A 22,880-nucleotide genomic window follows, 5' to 3' on the forward strand; every position below is an offset into this window, starting at 1 on the left:
CCCTGGTAACATTTACTTTGGTAACATCACTGGTCAGGAAAAAGAATGTTGCATTTGAAGGTGTTCCAAGTTGTCTCCGACCATGATGACAAAGAGCCTAAGCAAGGCACATGGGGTGAGAGTCCCATAACAAATATCAGATGCTGTTGGAGAGAACACCTCAGGGTCAGAGCTGGCGGTCTGTGTGCAAGCATGGTCAGGTCATCAAAACAGAGAGGACTTGTAACCCCAGCATTTGGATGGTAGAGGCAGGAGGATTGCAAGTTGAAACTCAGCCTTGGCTACTAGCAAGACCCTGTCTTTAAAAAGCCAAGGGCTGGTGTATGTAGCTCATGGTACAGCATTTGCTTGGCATGTGCAGACATTGTGTTCACTCCTGAGCACTAGCAAACAGTGGTGTGTGTGCAAGTGTGTGCACATGTGTTGTGCCCATATGTGTGTGTGTGTGTGTGTGTGTGTGTATGTGTGTACACTGTAGCAGAGAGAAACCTCTCACTTGTCTCATGTAGCTGGATTCTAATGATTCTTGACACTTTCTTCAAGGCCATTATCATTTTTTGTAACCATCCTCATTGCTGGCCTAGCAACTAAAACTGGGGAAACAATGTCTCTTTATGGGACTCTGGAGCCTACTGGGGTAGGACTCACCCAGCTTGGGAGGCATATGGCTTTTACCCTTTTCATCTCCAATCCCAAGGAAAGGAACATTCTGGGCTCCATTCTTCCTGCAATGTTCCCTCAGAGACCTGGGAGGCTGGAAGCCTCCTTCCTCTTAGCCCCCAAGGCAAGAGTGATGCACCTGTTCTCCATCCTCTTTGGGCAAACAACGAGAGTCCAGGGAGAGTCCAACAGGAAGCCAAGGAGGTATGGTCTCCGTGTCAGGTCTACCTCATGTTCCATTCACAGGAAATACCTCGTACCTTACATCAGCTTCTCAAAGGGTGTGGCTCACTGGACTGAGTCTTATCGGGACTTCCATTATTGTGAGCTTTAAATAGTGATAGACCCCAGACTCTCCCAAAACGTTCCTGAGATAATTACTGCTCTTAACTAAGATGTTTCCTTTCTTTCCTCCGTCCTTTTTTTTCCAAATTATTCAGGGATCTGAGCAGCTCCGTGAGAGTGAAGTTAGAAAAGAGAGATCAATGCAAGTGGGTGGCTGATGGCTAATGGCCTTTAGAGTGTAGAGATTGGGTAAACAGATTTAGTCACTGATTCAACAGATTAATTGTTTGTTAACCTTTGTCTAACCTTTAGGAAGCCTCAGAATGTGTGGATTTTAAACCCAGAGTACACTTGAGGTATTCCCATGACAGAGCCCATTTTTGCAAGGTGTTAAAACTCATTAATGTTCTGTTGAAGCAGGGCAGGAAAGGGGGGTTGGGGGGGGACAAAGCATATCAAATAGAGAACTAATCAAGCAAATTAATGTATGCAGCAGGCTCGCTCCCCAGCTTGTGGAAATATTCATTTGTTACCTATATAAGCTATAATTACATAAAACGCAGGCGATTGCTGGATAGAGGGTGATTTAAGGGTTGAGAGAGCAAACGTAATAACAATAGCACGATCCTAATAGCCGTCATCAGTCTAATAACGTTGGCCCCTGGCTAACACTCTCATTTGGGGATCTCAGAGCGTGTTAGCCACATTAATTAATCCTCTCGCCCTTAAGTCTTTGAGGGTTGGTAGAACCATTAGCCCCTCGTACTTCAGGTGAGAGCACAGGACAGCGGAGCTGAGAAACTGAGGAATGACTGTGAATTCCTGCTTCTTACCCCGTTCCCCTGCCTCCGTGTGCCAGCCAGCTCCAGGCTGGGAGGCAGCTCTCTACTGGGATGCTGTAGGCTTGCTTCTGTGACATTTGAATGAGGAGAATGGATTACCATCTTTAAGTACCAAAAGCATGGAACCCTTCAACCAACCATTTCTCAGGCAGGGAGAAACCAGGAGGCTGTTCGTCAAACTCAAGGTGAGCAGCTTCCCACCCCACCCGCCTCCCCGCACCCCCAGTGATCTTGCCTAATACTGCAAACCACAGAGAGGCAGGGAATTGACTCTGTGGTCCTTTTGGCTTTCCTATTGTGCCACCCAAGACCATTTTCTGGTTTAAACTCCATGGACTGAAGTGCTGTTGTGTTTTGTCTTAAATATTTTATGAGCCTGGCTTTCCTGTGAGCCTTAGACTGTCTTCTCCAAAGTTAGCAATCACTGGGTTTTGTGTTTTGGAGATTAACCCTTGGAGTCTTTCCCAAGTGATCTGGTCTCCCAGATCATGACAGTCCTGGCTGCCCTCTATCCACCTGTCCCCACAGCCTGCTCAGGTTAGTCAGTATCTGGATAGCATTTCCTGCTTCTCTGAAGGAGCCAAAAAGGACTTGGTTGTCTTTGTGCAGGTAGCATAAGGAGCACCCATACCTGCCTCCGTTAGAAGCAATGCCTGATGCCTCTTTCCCATCATGCTCTCTCCTGTTCTCTACTTATCGCCTGCAGTTGCATAAGGCCCTGCTAAGCCCCTCTCACTTTCTCTGTGCTAGGAATTGACTGAGCCCAGGGCTTTGCTAGCGAGCACTTCATCACTGAGCTATGTCTCTATCTCCTTGGCCTCTCTCTGGCTGTGTGATTTCTGGCTCAGGCTTCTGTCCCTTTCAACTTCAGTTCTTAGCTCCCAGGTCACAACTGAAGAGACAAGGAGATGTTTCTCCTACTCCCCCATGTGACAGCCATGGAGGCCTCATTGCCCATGACCAGCCTACTCTCTGCTCCTAGAAACAAAAAACTCTACCTCTTCTACAGAGGGCTGGCTTCCAGACCCTCAAGGAAATTCCCCCAAGGAAGCAGCTATTCCACAACCTCTCTAACTGGGGGCATGTCAACCACCCCAGGAGTCTGCAACTGCTCCAAATTTTCTCTCCTTCTTCTCAGCCACCAAACTGGGGACCCTCTCCTATTCACATAGCTAACCATCACTACCTCTAATCCCCCCAGTCCCTCTGTGTGTGTGTCTGTGTGTGTGTGTATGTGTCTGTGTGTGTCTCTCTCTGTGTGTCTGTGTGTGTATGTAACAGGATCTTATTGTGTTGCCCAAGCAGGCACCAGAACTATATAGCCCAGACTGGTCTCCTACTCATGATACCCCTGCTTCAGCCTCCTGATCATGCATTATATCAAAACCAAAACAGCTACAAAGCCACACACGAAAACCTCACAAACAAAAGCATAAAACAATATGAAAACAGGCAACCCACCAATCAAACAGAAACACCCACCAATCAAACAGAAACACCCACCAAAGGGGGGGGGAACCACAGAAGTAAAAAGAATCACACCTTAGAAACTGTTAATGGTTTGAGTATAAAAAGTCCCTCATAGGTTTATGTGTTGAATGCTAGGCTCCCAGATGGTAACATTGTTCTGGAAGATATAAGAAGCTGATCACATTTCCATCCACACACAGAGAACAGGAAAGGACTCCAGGCTATTTGTCTTAGTTAGGGTTTTGTTGCTGAAAAGAGACACCATGACCAAGGCAAGTCTTATAAAGGAAAACATTTAATAGGGGCTGGCTTACAGTTTTAGAGGTTCAGTCCATTGTCATCATGGCAGGAAGCATGGTAGCATGCAGGCAGACGTGATGCTGGAGAAGGAGCTGAGAATTCTGCATTTTGAATCAAAGGCAATCAGAAGGAGGCTGTCTTCTGCACCGGGCAGAGCTTGAGCACTAGGAGACCTCAAAGCCCACCTACACAGAGATACACTTCCTCCAACAAGGCCACACCTCCTAATAGTGCCACTTCTCATGGGCCATGCATATTCAAACCACCACACTATTAAACCCTCAAAGCCCATCCCTAGTGGACAAGGCTCTGCCTATAGGTTTCATAACCTCAGACAGTGTCACCGGCTGGAGACCAGGTGTTAAAATACATGAGCCTGAGAGGGACATTTCTCATCCAAATCCCTTTACCCACTCAGTGACTAGCTAACATGCTTCACACTACTTTCCAAATCATGGATTGTTCCCCCTGAGTCTTCAGTCTGCATCAGCCAAGCCTGACCCTAGCACACTTGCACCCTAGGATATCAGCCATAGTCAAACCCCAGAAGAATAGGACTATGCCTCCTCTCACTTCAAGGTCATCAACAATGAGTAATTGGTGTTTGAAGTGAACCTGGTTCTCACTGAGACACACTGTAAGAGTCAAACTTGTATCAGACTAAGAAGTCTTAGTATAAAATGAAGAACATAAAGTGTCTCAGTAATTTTTATATGAATCATACAGCTAAATGGTATTTTAGATATATTGAGTTAAATAAACTATACTAATTTTACTGGTTTCTTTTTCATCTTAAGATGGGTACTAAAGGATTTTAAGTTATGTAAACGGTTAGCCTTATGCTTTTCTTGAACTTCGATCTAAAAACTCAGAATTCTACTCTTTCTGGGCTGCTCACTTGCTGGGTGTGGTGGTTTGAATGCTTGGCCATAGGGAACGTCACCATTAGGAGGTGTGGCCTTGTTAGAGGAGGTGTGGCCTTGTTGGAGGAAGTGTGTCACTGCCTATCCTCAGGCTCTGCCCAGTGATGAAGAGAGCCTCCTCCTGGCTGCCTTTTGGAAGACAGTTTCTTCCTGGCTGCCTTTTGGAAGACAGTCTCTTCCTGGCTGCCTTTAAATCAAGATGTAGAAGTCTTGGTTCCTCCAGTACCATGTCTGCCTGCATGATGCAAGCACTGTGATGATCATGGACTGAACCTGTAAGCCAGCTCCAATTAAATGTTGTCTTTTATAAGAGTTGCCTTGGTCATAGTGTCTCTTCTCAGCAATGGAACCCCAACTAAGAACTGGGCGTCTCAGAATTATCACCTTCTATGGGCTGTTTCCTAGAAGAGATGCTAAGGGTCTCTGAGCATCTCTCTCGGTGCAATGTTGGTCCCAGGCCAATAGGGTTGTACCTTGCTATCCTAGATTGAATCCCATTCCCCTCTTTCTATTTTTCACTCTCAACACTAAACCTGCTGACCATTCAAGCCTGCCTCTGTCTGACAGCTGATAGCTCTGCTGATGGTGTTCCTAGCTTATCATTGCTTTGGGGACAAGAAAGTGTCTCAAGTGAAAACAAAACCCCATGACTGCCAAGGACCCGTATTCCCCTAGAAATCCCACCCTGGAGAGGTCTCTTGAAGGGAGGCATCCTGTAGTGTCAGCTTCTCTGTCATTGTCAAAGGGCAAGGGGACCTCTCATCTTCTACTGACTGGGCCCAGAGTTCAGCTCCTCTCTCTGTTGTCTGAGCGACAGGCTCTGCCTGACCTGTTTGGTTTCCTCAGTTTGAAGCGTCCCCTCACACCCACCTTGGTTTTGGACTATTTGGACTCTGTTGTTGCTCTCTCCAACACTTCTCCTCCCTTGAGAGATACTTAGAGACACTTGGTCTCAACTCTAGAGCAAGAATGACATTAACCAGTCCTGTTTATTGAGTGCTGAGTGTGTGCCAGACATTGAAGTCTTCTATGCATATCTCAATGAAATCTTTCATCAATCCTGTGGGGTAGGTCCTAGGACCACCTCCCTAGGACCACCCCCGGAGGACCACCCCAGAGGAAGAAGCTGAAGCTTAGAAAATAGCCGTGTTTTGCCTGAAATTATAAACTAAGAGAGAGACAGACAGACAGACAGAGACAGAGAGACAGAGACAGAGAGACAGAGAGAGGCAGAGAGAGAGAGACACACACACAAAGAGAGACAGAGACAGAGAGACAGAGACAGAACTGGAACTCAGGCCTGATCAGACTTCAAAGCCATGCTGAAAATGCTACAATGTTGTCAAGTGTATAATTGGAAACTTGAAATTTTATGAGTGGTATACAGACATTTTTCCTTCCGAAAATGAACAAAGCATTGTGAAGATGTCCCCTGCAGTCCTGTTCCTGCCGCTGCTTGCCCTAACTCTTCCAAGGGTAACCATTGCCTACCCATTTTGCTTTATTTTGTAGCATTGGGGAATGAACCCCTGGTCTCACCCATGCTAATTAGGCAAACACTCCACCCCTAAGCTATACCCTTAGCCCCGCCTGTGCTTTGTGATCTATGTTCACTCACAGACCAACATTTAGATCTTTAAGTGTTTGTTTTTGTTTGTTTGGGACACATACAGCATCGTGTTATACTCGTGGTTTTAGATGCTATTCCCCACCTCCAGCTGTATCTTAAAGATCTTTCTATGTAAGTAGATATGGGCTGACTTAGTCATATCGCCTACATGCTAAGCATGTACTTACATCAGCGAGCTGCATTCCTAGCCCATTAAAAAAACCAATGTATTATTATTATTATTATTATTATTATTATTATTATTATTATTTGTGTGTGACATGGGTTGTGGGAGGGGACACATCACGATTCATGATGCTAATGTGAAAGACAGAGGACAATTTTGTTGAGTTGGTTCTCTTCTACCTTCATGTGGGTTCTGGGGACCAAACTCAGGCTGCAAGACTTGCTCAGCAAGCATTTTTACCCATGATCCATCTCTCCGGCCCCCATTATATTTTAATAACTGTAGAACACTCCATCAGGCACCATCAATTTCCCCAACGTTGCATGAACACCCTTATCAGCTTTGCATCCATCCACAGCTTTGCACAGATCTGAACGTTTGCTGTGGAGACGGATGTCTGCGCCTCCTGGGCCAGAGCGGTTGTGCATTTACATTTTGATCAACATGGACGCGTTGCTTTTGAAAAGGCCTCTGCTTCCTCTGACACTCGGTGAGATGCCAATCTTCCTACATGTTCCGCAGATGTAGGAATCCCCACTAGCCTTCTCACCCTATTTTTCTGTCTTAGGACCCTCATACCTTAAATTTCCTGCTATTCTGCCACGGTGACCACATCATTTTCCTAGATGGGGGGTCTATCCCCCTGGATGACAAGTTGCCCCCTACAATGAGATTTGCAGACGTCACCAGCAGCCACTGTTTAATATTTATCGGGAGCCTGCTGCGTGCTGGGCCCACTCAGCAACCAAGAAGACCTCTGGGAAGGAAACCTGCAGTGATTTGAAGGCACAGATTACTTAATAAAAAGCGACAGCCCCATCAGAGGCCACAGGGGCTCCGCGACAGCCCCATCAGGGGCCACAGGGGCGCCGCTGATTCCCTGGACGTCTGTATGCCTCTAGTGAAGCAGGTGGGGGTGTGTCCCCCCTCTGAGAAGCCACATTAAGAAGGCAGCTGGTCTCCTACAGGACGTCTGTGCAATTCGATGGAGCTCATCACTTTCCGGTCTATGAGCAATTAAATTGCACCAGGAAGCCCTGTATCCTTATATCATCCCCTAACGACTTTGGGCTGCGGGAGTTGGATGCAAAGAACCCACATCGGTGTGCAACTGGCAAAGTCTCACCTTGTTTCAAGGGCCAAACATTCAGTGAAGTTCCAATTTGTCCCCCTGCCAAGACCAGAAAGCAGCTGGCTTTGTCCCTGTGCCTCTGGAGTTAGGCACCCTTTGAACCCTCGGAACAGCTTGCCGATACAGCCGCTTTTTTTTTTTCCCTCCGACTCTGATACCTTCAACCCAGCCCACTCTCAGTCCTGCTCCCCCGCCCTAAAGACTTTTGTTTTCTGCAAGTCCCATCCCAGGGCCTGTCAGATTGCATTTTTTATTGCATGGAGACAAAAAGCCATCTGGAGCCCCTGGTCTACTGACTGCGTTCCCAGGGTCTCCTGCCAGGCCCCCGATTAAGAGTCACCCCCCCACACCAGCCCTCACTCTTTATTTTTTAACCCCTCCTCAAGCCCCTCCGCAGAGCTGGTTGCCTTTGTCCCTCTGCTCTCCTCCTCACCCTGTCACTGAGGTCTGGCTACCTTGTCTTGGTGGAACAATGCGGGCTGTCAGCTTTTATTAAGCGAGCTGAGAAAAGCGCGGTGATTTCAGGTGGCTGAATGCTTACAAATTCTGCCCTTCATTCTACCAACCCGGAGTTTCTTTCCTGGTTGCCAATAGACTTTTTTGAGTGTGTGTGTGTGTGTGTGTGTGTGTGTGTGTGTGTGTGTGTGTGTAACTACTCCTCTCTGCTTTTCTTCTTCTCAAATATCAGCTCCAAAAACTAAGCAGCCCAGGGAGAGCCTTTGCAAGGTCATTTAGCCAAGGACACAGCACAGGTGAAGATCAGCTGCAACAGCCCTGTTGGAAAGCTAGTCTCCAACCGCCTGGAGGGTGGAGGGATCTGAAAAGCATCAGAGGCTGCCTCCCCCCCCAACCCCCTGTCCTTTCCTCCCCCCCCCAAGCCCACTTCAGTCTGGGAGGGGTCCCAGTCTGGTGTTTGCAGTTAAGGATCCGTGCAAGCGTGAGCATGCGTGTGTGTTGCTGCTATAGGGTTGAAACTCAAGCTCAAGAGATCGATAGAATCCAGGTGTGTGGAGAAACGGCCCCAAATATAAGGCACATAAAACTCTGTTTGTGGGTGTGAACTTGCCAGGCACAAAGGGAGCTCCGCCCTCTCCCCCTATGCCCAGTTGGGGCAGGATGCAGAAGGGACAAGTGAGTGTCCCTGTCAGGAGTGTAGGAAGTCACTGCATTCGAGGAAGCCTTGGCAGATGGCAAGTCCCAGTGTAGGTTTCAAGTATGGACCCTGCCCTGTGGGAGCCGGGTGGCCTGGGATCGGAGTGGTCTCAGCTGACTGTATCCATCTCAAAGAGCTCATAGGAAGACTGAGAGAGAGGTTGGGTGGAAAGCTTCAAGTATTACTCTTGGTTCACAGGACAGACGCAATCAACACTGGCAAATTGGTTACCATCTCTCATCAGGCTCTGGGGTCCAGGCCCCCGCTCCTGCCTTAATTCTTGCTTGGTAGTGATCTATAATCCACTGTTGCTTCCTGAGAGGGAATGCACATTCTCAGGGGCCAGTACCCCAGTAGGAGGATGGGGCTGAGACCCCCACATGTAAAGGCATGTGTCCTTTACAGCCATGTCCCCTTAGATGGCTTCAGCATGGAAAAAGATTTTTTTAAAAATCCAAAATAGCTTCCTCAAGCTCAGAACTCAGCCAGGCTTCCAACATTGACTGGGTTCCAGATGGGCTCCAAGGAGGGAGGCAGACTCAGTTAAAGAACCCAACAATTGGCCTTTAGATCAGAGGCCTGAACAGAAGCATAAAGCATGAACGTAACCGTTGTTCTCTCCTCTCAGCTGACGTGAGCCTGTACTTGGCCTTGGGCCGATTCATGCTGGCACTTGACGAGAGACTCCATTTAGAACGTCTGTCCGCGGATGAACGCTGGCCCCAGCTTCCTAGAGGCTCCGAGAGGTGGGGCAGAGCAAGCTTCCCCGTTCTGATCACACACATTTCCCATTTAATTCTCAAAAGTCCTGTGAAGTAGGTTTTATTGCCCTCATTTTACACAAGAATAAATGGAGACTCGGAGAGTTTAAGAAAGTAGCCCAAGGCCTTGGAGCCAAGAGAGGAGTCAGGATCTGTCCCGGAATCTATCAAAGCCCCAAATCCAGGCCTGTCACTCTACACTAGTGTCTCCAGCGGCCTTTAATTAATCACCTAATAAAGGCGGGCACGATGCCTGTCAAGTTTTGCTAACAGTTAATATTGCCTCACTTTCACAAATGATCAACCAGCCTGACGGAGAAGCTACCGGCAGGATTCCCCCCACCCCACCACACACATGCCAGAATTGCTTTGGGGCCCCACCTCCCACTAATGATCGGAAGCTGCCTTGGGGAGCAATCCTTTTTAAAAATGAAGCTGTCTCAGACTTGCAGTGGACAAATACGGGGAGAGCCGTCTCACAAATCTTTCTTCAAGGAGCACGTGGTGGATGGGTTACACTGTGTAGCCAATGCTGATGTTGCTGACTTATTTGGGGGCCCGGAGGCCTGTGCGGCTCTGCTCTGAAATAAAACAAGAAACTTTCCTTGTTTCCCATAAAGTCACAGCAGGAAACCAAGGTGGTCTGCACGGGCTTCGAGAAGTGATTAGAGGGACCAGGGCCCGTGAGTAAGCACGGATTTTCACATGTTCCTGCCTGCTATAGAAAAATACCCCTTCCCCAATCTCTGGGTCTTATGTTAACTTTAAGGGAAATTAACATGAGACCCAGAGATTGTGGTGTGTGTTTGGAGAGATGGCTCAGCAGTTATGAGCACTGACTACCCTTCCGGAAGTCCTGAGTTCAACTCCCAGCAACCACATGGTGCCTCACAATCATCTGTAATAGGATCTTAAACCTTCTGGTGTGTCTGAAGACAGCGTCAGTGTACTCACATGTGTAAACTAAATAAATAAATCTAAAAAAATTAAATAATTAGACTAGAATGGTTCCTCCTCCCCCACCCCATCCGTCTCTCCCTCCAGTCTTACAGTACTCAGCGTTGAACCCAGGACCTCACATGTACTAAACAAATACTGTGCCGCTGAGCCGTGTGTGGCTGAGCCGTGTGCCGCTGAGCCGTGTCCTCAGCCCTCTCTCACTTTATTTTGAGACAGGGTCTTGCTGTGTCGAGGCCAACCTCGAACTCTGGCTCTTCCTTTGCTTTCTGAGTGTTGTGATTACAAGCATGAAGCCGTATGTTCGGTCTGAATCACAAGTTTCTGAGGTTCTTTTATGGTGTGTGTGTGTGTGTGTGTGTGTATGTGTGTGTGTGTGTGTGTGTGTGTGTGTGTGTGTGTGTGTCTGTGCCTTTGTCTGTGTGTGCACGCAGACATGTGCACATGCTCAGGCACTTAGGTAGGCAAGCACATATGTAAGCACGTATGTAGAGGACAGAGATGGATGTTGGGCATCTTCCTCAATGGATGGCTCTTCTGCCTTATTTTTTGAGGCTGTGTCTCCCAGTCAAAACCAGAGCCCACCAATATGGCTGATCTCTCTAGCCAGATTGCTTTGGGCATCCCAGTCTCCGCCTCCCCAGGCCAGTTGCCACGCTCCCCTGGCATCTTAAGTAGCTTCTGGAGATCTGAGCTCTGGTCCTCACACTTGGATAGCAAGTCTTTTAAGCATTGAGCAATCCCTCGTTCCCAGCTAAGGGTCTTTCAGACTCAAGTGTCTGTATCTAAAGTTGTGTCTTCTTACCAGAAACCTTTGAAGATGAAATATAAGTGTCTTGTGACTTGGGACCCTCTGTTCAATGCCACTTTTGGTCTTCACAACCATCTCTCTAGGTAGATATTTTCTCCATTTTAAAGTGAAGCCGAGTCGTCTGTCTAAAGTCAAAAGCTAGAAAATGGCTGAGCTGGACTTTGGAAGGCCCAGGGCTTTGCTGTGGTCACCCTGGTTACATACTTACATCCTGCTCTCAGTCCATAGCTCTATCTGAAAGGCCACAGAGTAGCCTCCTGTTCCCGTCCCCTAGGCTTTATAGAGGTCTCTACACCCTGAGAATCACTCAGAACTTGTTTGTCAAATGAGAAAACTAAATGAATAAAATATCAAAAATACAACCACCAGCCACCAGGTCCTCTCTAATTGGTCCCCTCTCTTATTTCACAGCCCCATTTAAAGGTGAGAACTTTCAGGCCCCACATGAAGGTGTGAAATCTAGACTTCCCTGTTAATTCTTACTACTTTTGTTGCCCCTGAATGAATGGGCCTGCTGATCGATCACATCTGGGCTCGTATGTTCAGGGCTGGAACAGACAGGTCCGTGCTGGAAGTCTGAGCCCGGTTCTCAGACTGGCTGGCCCTGCCTTTCTCTAGCTATATGACCTCTATGGTCACTAGCTTCTCTGAGCTGAGACAGATTAGATCAATGTCACAAACTCCAGGCCTGATTCAAATGGGCTGGATTAACATGAAGAGTAAAGTGTGTGTGTGTGTGTGTGTGTGTGTGTGTGTGTGTGTGTGTGTGTGTGTGTGTGTGTATTTGACTAGGTTGCCAACACTTGAAAAGTATTCACATAAAACCTCAACTGTCCCAAACCTCATGTGCCCTGGGTGATTGACAGGCTGGAATTCCCGCCCTCCAGTTCACCAGGAAGCAGCTGATGAGAAGGGTGCTCACTGAAGTCTCTCTTGCTTTTTTCTGGAGCCCTGCTTCTGTGTTGGGCTTGGCTCTGGATTCTCACTCTTCTTGGCCTGGAAGACATCTGCATAGGTAGCCTCTGGTTCCGTGGCCACTAGGTCCTGGGCCTAAGGGAGTCATCTGACTGTTTCCTGGGCTTCAGGACTCACCTTGGGCTGAGTGACTGAGGGTGCAGTGGGGAGATGGGGTCTGGGGACGACTCTGGTGTAAGGCTACTGCTCATTGGGAGAGTTGAGAGAAAGCCTGGAAGTGTTCCATACTTATTTGACCCCAGGTCTATACTGGGTCTCTCTCAACACCAGTGGCTCTCAGCCTTCCTGATGCTGTGACCTTTTAACACAGTTCCTCATGTTATTGTGACCCCCCACCCCCCAATTATTTTTGTTGCTACTTCGTAGCTGCAGTTCTGCTACTGTTTGCCAAAGGGGATGTGACCCACAGGTTGAAAGCCACTGCTCTAGGAAGCCAGCAATACCGGTGATGAACGGGTACGTGGACCCCCAGCCTTCCTTCTGGGTGCCTCTGTCGGTTCCTTTTCACAGAGCCCCTGCTTTTCAGAGATTAATTGTTGCCAAATACAAGTTATTTTCTAATCCTTTCAGGCCCCATTTAATCCTTCTGCTTTATTTTATCTTTTTTTTTTTTTTTTAAATAAAGTCGCTAAGGTTTTTTTTTTTTTAAATTTGTTTTGTGGATTTGCCCATGATTGTCCAGTTTGACAAATTGGATTCTTAAAGCCGATTCTCTGAAGAAAAGGATGCAACGTGACAAGACAAGAAACGGCTTATCCTCAAACCAGGAGGATAAATAATAATAATAATAAATAGCAGCCACCCTATTCTGCAGCCTTCCTGTGACTCACAGGGTGTCTCAGTTGTCACTGATAATCTAATCTCGCTAGCGTAGGTGAGGAACAGGACAATGGCGACCCAGCCAGGCTGTGGGTGTGATAGGCCTCTGATTAATAGGACTGTCCAATAAGCCCCCACCCTCAGGAAGATGATTAATGACGTTTGATGTGAACTCTGCCCTCCCCCAGTGGGAAGAGGGAGGACGGAGATCTGTTCACACAGAATGGCTCGTCCTGAAGGCTTGATTGATTTCTAAGGCTTTGTTCCTAAGAGGCTGTGTCCAGGGAGGGGCCTGGCACCTTTGTGTTGCATGGGCTTTGCCAAGTGCCTAGCCCACAGGACCCTGTTTACACGTCTCCTAGAGACCAGCCTTTTCATCGCCTTAGAGCCCTGGATCACATAAGTGACATGGCCCTCAGCTACTGCTGCTGAATTGATGGTCCCAGCTAGTGTGATCATTTTGACGTCTCCATCCCATAGTGCAAGGAACCCAACAAGGCATACTGTAGGGACAAGCATGGCTTGTGAACCCTTCTGGGATAAGCCACTGCATATTCTGGGTTTATAAGAGTATAGGCTGGGTGGGAGCATCTGGTCTTTGGGTCTAGCTTAGATGCCCCCAGCAGAGGAACTAGAACAAACCCGAGGGTTGTGACCTTTTTGGCAAACCTCTCTCTAAAAACATTTGCATTATGATTTGTAACAGTAGCAAAATTACAGTTATAAAGTAGCAATGAAAATAATTTTATGTCTGGGAGTCACCGCAATACCAGGAACTGTATTAAAGGGTCACAGCCTTAGGAAGACCGAGAACCACTGAACTGGGAGGAGTTTATGAATGGACACCTAGCTGGCTTTCATATGACATTCAGAGAGAAGGAGGAGGTAGCTGCCTGACTTCAGGGATATCAACAAGGTTGTGTTAGTTACTTTGTGGTTGTTGCAAACAATATACCCCATAGTGACTTAAGGGATGAAGGTTTTGTTTCAGCTCACAGCTGAGAGGGATTCGGTCCCTCACCATAATGAAGGCCTGGGACAGGAGACTGACGGAAGCATCCTAAGTCAAGAAGCAGAAAGAGATGAATGCCTGCTTTAAGTTCTCTCTGTCGTTAGTCTGGGACCCCAGCATGCAGATTCGCACTGCCCCACACTCAGGCTGAAGCCGGATAACTTTTCTGGATACACCATCACAGACATGCTCAGAAGTGTGTTTCCATGGCGACTGTGCATCCAAACAAGTTGACAGTGCCAATTAATTATCACAACCACCTCATACTTGGCAGTGATTGGGCCTTTTTAGCTTAGCTTTCTGGAAAAATTTCCAAATTTTCTCCCTTTAGGAAGACTAGGGGGTCCTTTGAATGTTTCTTTCTGGTTACTGGCTTTTTTTTTTAATTTCTCTTTAAAAAGGTGTATTTAAGTTTTGAAAAACATTTGAATTCTGTGGATGTGTATACATGAGTGCAGGTGCTCTTGGAGGCCAGAAGAGGGCGCCAGACTCTGCTGAGCTGGAGTCACAGGCAGCTATGGCCACCTGGTGTGGGTTCCAGGAACCAAACGTAGGTCCTTTGCAAGAATATTATGTACTCTTTAACACTTAATTTTATTTTTGTGTATGTGTCTTCTGGTGCCCACAGAGGCCAGAGGAGACTGTTAGATGCCCCGGTGCTGGAGTTACAGGGAGATATGAGCCACCAGACATGGGTGCTGGGAACCAAATTCCAGTGCTCTTAACCACTGAGTTATCTCTCTAGCCACCCACCACTCCACCCCCAATTACATTTATTTAGCGGTGTGTGTGCGCGCATGCATGTGCATGTGTGCATATGTGTGTGTACACCTGCACTCACGTGCTGTATACAGAGGCTATCTATCTCACAAGTTTCTAGGCGATTCTCCGGTCTCTACCTCCCACCTTGTGTAAGAGTGCCGAGAATAAAGATGCCTATCATACCTGACATTTAAAAGATGTAAAGAAAATTGTTTATTTGGGGTCTGGAAAGACGGCCCAGTGGTTAGGAGCACTTGCTGTTTTGCAAAGGTCCTAAATCTGGTTCCCAGCACCTACCTGGTGGTTCACAATCATCCAGGGAATCCAATGTTCTCTTTTGACCTCTGCAGGTACCAAGTATGCACACGGTACTCAGATATACAAGCAGACAACACACACATATAAAACAAAATGGACAAACCTTTTAAAATAAAGCAAAAATGAGATATTTTTAAAATAGTTTTAATCTTTTGAAGTGTGTTTGAGTGTTTTTGCCAGGGTGTGTCCCCCAACATGGGTGCAGTGCTTGAAGAGGCCAGAAGAGGGCAGTAGATCTCCTGGAACTGAAATTATGGATCATAGCGAGCCTCCATGTGGATGCTGAGAACACAGGTCCTCTGCTAAAACAGTAAGTGCTCTTAACCAGTGGGCCATTCCTTCAACCCCTATAGCTGTCTTTTTATATGAGTTCAAATGGTTGAATTCAGTTCATCAGATGAGACAGCACCTTTACCCATCGAGCCACGTCCTCGGCCTTTACTGACTTCTGACATTATCACATCCTTAGTAGCAAAACTATAGAGTTTTCCTATGGAGAAAAAAAAATCATTTGGGGTTTCAGTCTCGGATGTGACAATAATGAGAGGCAAGGACAATGATAATCATGAACAAGACCCACTTAGTGTCCAGACAGGTTGACTAGAGGTGTGTCTGTCTGTGGGTTTCAGTAAGACCCAAAATGCAGCTAATGCTCCAAGGATTGGACGGCTGGCTGGCATTGGCCTTCTGAGAGATGAGCTCAAACCAGGGCCCATAGCAGTGGAATTAGACACTCAAACCCCTGATGAGAGAGAGGAGAGATGGAAGTCTGGCACAGGCCTCACTTCTGACAATATACTTCTAAACTCCCAGATGCCTTCCACATGTCAAACCTCAGTTGACAGAGCAGGCATTCTGAACTATCCCCAGGGACTACTGGTCAGCAGGCACAGTTGACAATCCTGCTGGCTTGGCCCCTGCAGCAGAAGTGGCACCGGGGTTTAAATATTTTATAGTGTTTTAGTCTTAGTCTAAGTCTAAATGGAACATGGGCAACATGGAGCAGCCGCATTGAGGCTCACACAGTCAATCCATCCGTGCTGAAGAGCCGTGCTGGACACTCCTGACCTAGTGGCTCTCAAGCTTTAAGAGGGTGGTGTACACTTGGAAACACCGCATCCACTCTCGGGATGCCTACGGCTATAGGAGTTTATGTAAGACAGAGCATCACATAGCCCAGGCCTGCCTTGAAGTCTTTGTGTAGCCAAGGGTGAGCTTGAACCCCTCCTGATCATCCCGTGTCTTCCCAGGGCCAGAATTATGAGCCTGTGCTACCATGCCTGGCAGGATGTCATTTATCCTTAAGAAATTATTATCATTCATTCTGCGATGCTCCCTGTCTGATCGTTTCAGTGTTCCCGCTGAGAAGAAAAAAAAAAATTACAGGGCACATATGAAATGCTGATCATTCCGGGAGAGAGTATCCCAAAGGTGACCTGCAATGGGGGATGATTGTCATCCTGTGGGTATGTGTGAGTGTGTGTGTGTGTGTGTGTGTGTGTGTGTGTGTGTATGTGTGTGTGTGAATGAGTATGTGTGTGCGTGTGTATGTATATGTGTGTGGGGGTGTATGAGTGTGTATATGTGTGTGTATGTGTGTGTGAATGTGTGTATGTGTGTGTGTGAATGTGCATATGTGTGAGAGTGTGTATGTGTGTGGGGGTGTATGAGTATGTTTATGTGTGAGAGTGTGTATGTGTGTGTAAGTATATGTATGTGAGTGAGTGTGGATATGTGAGAGTTGTGAGTGTGTATGTGTGTGTGAGTGTATGTGTATACGGGCATGTATGTGTGTATATGTGTGTGCGTGAGTATGTGTGTATGTGTGTGTGTGAGTGTATGTGTGTGTGTAAGTGTATGTATGTGAATGTTCATATGGTGTGTGAGTGAGTGTGGTTATGTGAATGTGTAAGTATGTGAGTGAATGTGAGTGTGTGTGTATGTTGTGTGAGTATATGTGGATATATGAGTGTATGGAGTGTGTGAGTGTGTGTGTATGTGAGTGTAAATGTATGTGAGTACGGTGGATGTGTATGTATGTGTGTGTGTACGTTTGAGTGATGTGTGTGTGTAAGTGTATATGAATGTGTGTGTGTTTAGGTGCACATGCCCATGTTTGCATGTGGAGGCAAGAGGAGAATGTCAGATGTCTTTTTGTATTCCTCTCTATCTTATTTTAATGTTTGTTTGATTTTTTTTTTTTGAGACAAAGTCTATGTGGCCCTGGCTGTCCTAGAACTTTCATCAGTACCACACCTGGATTTTTTTTTGACATATATTCTGTGGCTCACACTCAGTTCCTCTGCTTCGAAGACAAGCTTACCAACTGAGCTGTCTCCTCAGTCCTTAATGACAGTCCTATGGCTCTGCTAAGACACTGGATAAAAGACACTCAAGGAAAGAAGGGGCTAGTTTGGGTTTATTTAAGTGTAGCCACCATAGTAGTGAGGCATGGGACAGCTGGTCACAGTGTGTCCACAGAAAGGAAGAGGGAGAGATGATGGCATCGCTCACTCGCTTCTCCCTTTGTGTGGCCTTGGATTAAAACTGGCATTCTGTGACCCTAGGGGCAGGGGGATGTCCCTGAGTGAAGGCTACAGTGCACGCTCTAGCTAGGGGACCAACTTGTCCTGATTTTCCCAGAACTGTCCCAGTTTCTGAAGTCATTCTGGAATCTCTTTGGTTCTGAAGAAAACCATGTAACTGACCATCTAAACTCCACTCCACTCCACTACCAAACCTTCTGACCTATTTTCTTGGAGGTGAGACCAGTGTGACCCAGAGTTTAAGGATCTCTAGGCTTGTTTCCATAAAGCAAAAGAACACCCTAGGCAGACACATACATGCCTCCCCTAATATCGGGGCAGGAGGGAAACAGGGAGGAAGAGGTGCAGGTACAACTTGAGACTGCGGATGCTCCCAGAGTCTGATTGAACCCCAAGTCTAGTGTGGCCCAGGATCTTTGGATTTCATCCTTTACGTCTTGTTTCTGTTGCCAGAAAAGACAGACTAACCCGTAGTCCTCTCCGGTGGATGGTTTGACTCCCTGCAGCCATTTCTTTCAAAGTTTCTCATCACAGCTATGATATTGAACTTTAGGGTCTACTGTCAGTAGATTGACAATTCTCTCAGGATAAGAAGCCCCATTTAGGTTCAGCTGTATTTGAACATTCAATAGACATATGAATGAATGAATGAATGAATGAATGAATGAATGAATGAATGAATGAATGAATGAGGCAGTTGTATTTGTGTGTGAGAGAGAAAGAGGGGAGAGAGAGAGAGAGAGAGAGAGAGAGAGAGAGAGAGAGAGAGAGAGAGAGAGAGAGAGAGAGAGAAACAGACATTTGAACTGGCCTTTAATCACTTTGTAACCAAGTGGTCTTGAACTTCTTATTGCCCTGCCTCTGCTTTCTGTATTCCTGAATGATACAAAGATAAATTCTGGTCCCCAGGGGACCCAGAGTAACCCTTAAAAGAGCCAAACATCTGAAGCCTAGGTACCTTTCGCTGCAGGACCGTGGGTGGAGCTGGTCAGGAGTGGGAGTGGGGCTAAGCTCCTCTCCCAAGACTCTAGAAGACTGTTCCCATCTCCCTGGCCCAGGTCCAGGTTCTGGGCTTCCGTGGGAGCGGCCCGTGTGCAGTGGTGCCGGGTAACTTTCCTTGGTTCAGGCTCATTACTCATCATTAGGAGTTCTGGTGTCTGGAGTTTTCCAGGTTATCAAAGCTGCTTCGTCTGGAGTGGCCAGCAGACCCTGATTCCTGTCACCAGTCATCTCCTGCCTTGCCAGGCAGACGGTTGAGTAACCCAGGAATGAGGGGATTTGGTTTTTATACTCTGTGTGATTCAGCCTGACACCGCAACCTGCAAATGGTAGTTCTGTCCCACCAGAAAGCTGCCCTTGGCTTTCTTTGCCCTTGGCTTTTCTTTTTAGGACCTGCCTACTGGCTTTCTTTGCCGTGAATTAGTTAGGAGCTGGTAGGCTCCCTTCCCCCTTTGCTCCCCTTGGGATAGCTGGGAATGGGCAGCCGTGACTGGCTTGTGTGGTACCTCTAACTCTGCAGAAATATGCTTCTAGTCATTCCCCTGCAGGCTGCTGCTCTTCCAGACCCTGAATACTTTCTAGGGCTTTTTCTTTTTCTTTTTCTTTTTCTTTTTCTTTCTTTTTCTTTTTCTTTTTCTTTTTCTTTTTCTTTTTCTTTTTCTTTTTCTTTTTCTTTTTCTTTTTCTTTTTTTCTTTTTCTTTTTTTTTTCTTTTTTTTTTTTTTTTGACAGATCTAGAGCTGGGGCTCAGAATGCAGCTTGCTTCCCCAGCCCTAGATCTCTCAGTGCTCTAGAGGCCATGTGATGGTACATAAAATGCAGCCCAGGTTGAACTCGGGTCAGGGGGCGGTTCAGGATGCTACAGGACCGTTTGACTTTTCAGTACTAACGTGAACACCTTCAACGATGGAAAAACAGATTTAAACAATGTGCAAATGTGGCATTTTCAGATTAAGAAGTTTGTGTGAAATCTTTGATCTAAAATTTTTTTTCCTGATTTTTGCATAAAAAAGTTTGCTCATCTTTGCCTTAAGTGATGCAGACTCTAGCACTCTTGCTCAGCAGACAGCAAAGTCTGAAGCAGTATCCCATTTGGAAAGGTGTAAAGTTCTGGAAAATGAAATGTCTTGAAGAATTTCATCAACTATAGAGGCCCAGATAGGAAGACCGCAAGTTCAAGGATTGCCTGGACTACAGAGTTCAAGACCAGCCCGAGTTTTTCAGTGACATCCTGTCTCAAAATAAAACGCTAGAGAAGGGGAGGAGAGGAGTGTGTCTAGGGAGACAGCTCAGTCAGCTAAGTGCTTGCCTTGCAAGCCTGAGAACTTAGTTCAATCCCCAGGTCTATGTTAAAAAGCTGGGAGACCGAGGCAGGCAGGTTCCTGGAGCTCACTGGTCAGCTAACATAGCCTACTTGGTAGCCCCAGGCCAGTGAGAAACCCTGCAGTTCAAATACAAGGTGGGCAACTTCCAAGGAATGGCAGCAGAGTTCCCCTCTGGCCTCTACAGGAACTTGTGTACATATTTTACATATACCCTTATATCCACAAAAATACCACAGAGACAGAGAGAGAGAGAGAGAGAGAGAGAGAGAGAGAGAGAGAGAGAGGGAGAGGGAGAGGGAGAGGGAGAGGGAGAGGGAGAGGGAGAGGGAGAGGGAGAGGGAGAGGGAGAGGGAGAGGGAGAGATGGTGGGGGACAGGAGAAGAAAAGGGGCTAGTAATCCGGTGAGTGGTATGTGTTAGACAAGACTCCGGGTTGAATCCTCATTGTTAAGGCTGGAGAGATGGCTCAGTGGTTAAGAGCACTTGCTGCTCTTACAGAGGACCAGGGTTCAATTCCCAGCACCAATGTGACAACTAACAACCGTCTGTAACTCCAGTACCAGATCCAACACCCTCTTCTGGCTTCAGTGGGTACCCACAAGGTAGATGCATAGACATACACACAAGTACCCATACACAAAATATAGTAAAGTAAATTAATAAAAAATTTAAAAATCCTTGGTGCTGCATTTAAAAAGTTTATATCATCAGATGTTGGTGGTGCACATTTTTAATCTCAGCTCTCAGGAGGCAGAGGCAGAGGCAGGCAGATCTCTGAGTTCAAGGCTAGCCTGGTCCACAGAATGAGTTCCAGGATAGCCAAGTCTATACACAAAGAAACCCTGTCTCAAAGGGAAAAAAAAGTTTAAATAAATATCAGTTACCACTTTTACAACCGATTTAAGAAAATTAGGACTGAAAGTGAGGGTAGAATATTATAGTTCTCAACACTGGTAGCTGGTGTCACACATATCCAGCATGCTAGCACATGAGGTAGAAGTGTTAGACTTGCTACAACTCTCTTCTGAACAGACCTTCTCGCCCAGGTTAAGTTCTGTTGCTCCAGAGAACGCTGCTTCTCAGACAGACCTCACTGTCTGCAGCCTTCAGGAGGTCCCTCCTGGCAGGCCTATCCTCCCTGGCTGGAGAAGGGCCAGCTCCAAGCTGGGTTGGCCTGCACCTACTTCTGTCAAAGACAGGCTCCCGTGTGTTCAGAGCCAACTCCCACCAGCGTGTTTTACATATTTTAATTAAAGTGCCGCCCTGGGCTGGCAGGGCCTCTGATAGATGGCTGTAATCCGAGGTGCAGGGTTGCAGCGGTGTGAAACACAGCATCCCAGGATGCACTGGCGAATGCCGCCTTGGCTCACACCTCTGGAGGCAGGTCTCTCCTCCCTTCTGAGGAAGCGAGCGGCAGACAGGTGCCAGTCACATCCAGATGCAGCTTGGGCAGGGCTCGGAGACAGGAAATAAGACACTCGAGACATGTGCCATGGGTGCGTCCTGAGTACCAGCTGGCTGGTGAGCTCTGGGCAAGTCCGATTCTCACAGAAACACAGCCCCGTGGACACTCCTTAGCAGTGTCAAATTATGACAAATGGCATGGCTGAAAGTTGCTGGGTGGCAGCTGCCGCGTCTCAGAGGGAAGCAGGTATTTTTAGCACCGTGCCTTGGGGGTTCTGGCACTGGGTTAATTAATCATGGTGAACAGCACCAAGTTTTAGTCTTCATCCTCATGCCCACCCCTACTCCAGTCTTGTTCTCATTGCCTAGCCTGGGATACCAGCTGCAGAGCTGGAAACCGCCCAGAGTCGCAGTAGCCCCTGGTGGCATTTGCTCACAAGGCCTCCCTGATGCTCACAGAGCATCCCTGATGCTGTCCTGTACCCTCTCCCTCAGTGCTGCCTCCTGCTGCCGCTGCTTGCCTCCAGCCACACAGCTAGATCCAGGTTTTCTTTGGTTCTTCCGGTCTGTTCCTGCCCCTAGAACATTGTCTCCAGCTCCCACCCAGCCTTCCCACCTCACCCCAAAACTTCACCTCACAAATCCATCAGATTGCTGAGTCCAAGGGCTTCCTAAACTTTCTTCGCTTTTTTCTTCAGGGAGCCGGTGCCAGCCCGGTGGCCTTATGTGTCAATTGCCCACTTTATTGTTTGAACGCTGAACAGGACCTTCCATGTCTTGTTCTTTCTCTTGAGCACTTATCGCCGAGCTCAGAGAACACAGGGTAAGCAGGCGATGGGCTGTGCCAAGTATATGTATGTGTGGATGGGTAAAGAGGAAGACAGATGGGTGGATAGATGGATGGGAGGGTGAATGGATAGGTGGGTGGAAGGCTGGCTAGGAGTTTATATAGTGACCTCACTTAAGCTAATATCACCATCATGGGAGGCACAGGACCAGGGGATTCTGGAAAAAAAGTGACTAGAATCCACAGCTGTGCCCTCTACTTAGAGATAGGTACTCACAAGCTCTTTGGGAGTCTGACGTATTGTCCTGGATTCCGTTCCTCCCAACACTCGTTTCCTTGGGGACAAGGAGCGTTAGACATCGCCTGAAAGTTGACATAATAGTTCATCTGATGATTAAGCAAGGTCTTCTCTTAAAAATGCACCCACTTGGGCTGGAGAGATGACTCAGCAGTTAAAAGCACTGACTGTTCTTCCAGAGGTCCTGAGTTCAATTCCCAGCAACCACATGGTGGCTCACAACCATCTGCAATGGAATCTGATGTCTTCTTCTGGTGTGTCTGAAGACAGTGATGGTGTACTCATATACATTAAATAAATAAATCTTTAAAAAAACATACCCAGGGCTAGAGAGATGGCTCAGTGGTTAAGAGCACTGACTGCTCTTCCAGAGGTCCTGAGTTCAAATCCCAGCAACCACATGGTGGCTCACAACCATCCGTAATGAGATCTGATGCCCTCTTCTGGGATGCCTGAAGACAGCTACAGTGTGCTTACATATAATAAATAAATAAATAAATAAATAAATAAATAAATAAATAAATAAATCTTAAAAAAAAAACCACCC

General features: G+C 47.1%; 1 long non-coding RNA gene across 2 annotated transcripts, besides 1 other annotated feature; it reads left to right on the forward strand.

The window, feature by feature from the left end:
• The first annotated feature begins 1,888 nt into the window (after positions 1 to 1,888).
• Gm34366 lies at positions 1,889 to 7,056 on the forward strand. Of its 2 annotated transcripts, none has more exons than XR_003949761.1 (3): positions 1,889 to 1,972; positions 6,635 to 6,766; positions 6,845 to 7,056. It is a non-coding gene; the product is annotated as a predicted gene, 34366 (long non-coding RNA). The 2 variants fall into 2 exon arrangements; XR_388945.3 differs by lacking the exon at positions 1,889 to 1,972 and adding an exon at positions 5,978 to 6,221.
• Positions 6,551 to 8,547: an enhancer, noted in NCBI's record as "VISTA enhancer mm439". NCBI's record gives its function as "enhancer in: neural tube[12/19] | hindbrain (rhombencephalon)[11/19] | midbrain (mesencephalon)[12/19] | eye[6/19]" and the evidence as "EXISTENCE:transgenic organism evidence [ECO:0001131][PMID:17130149]".

The sequence above is a fragment of the Mus musculus genome, chromosome 11 (genome assembly GCF_000001635.26).
Source record: "Mus musculus strain C57BL/6J chromosome 11, GRCm38.p6 C57BL/6J".
NCBI lineage: Eukaryota > Metazoa > Chordata > Mammalia > Rodentia > Muridae > Mus > Mus musculus.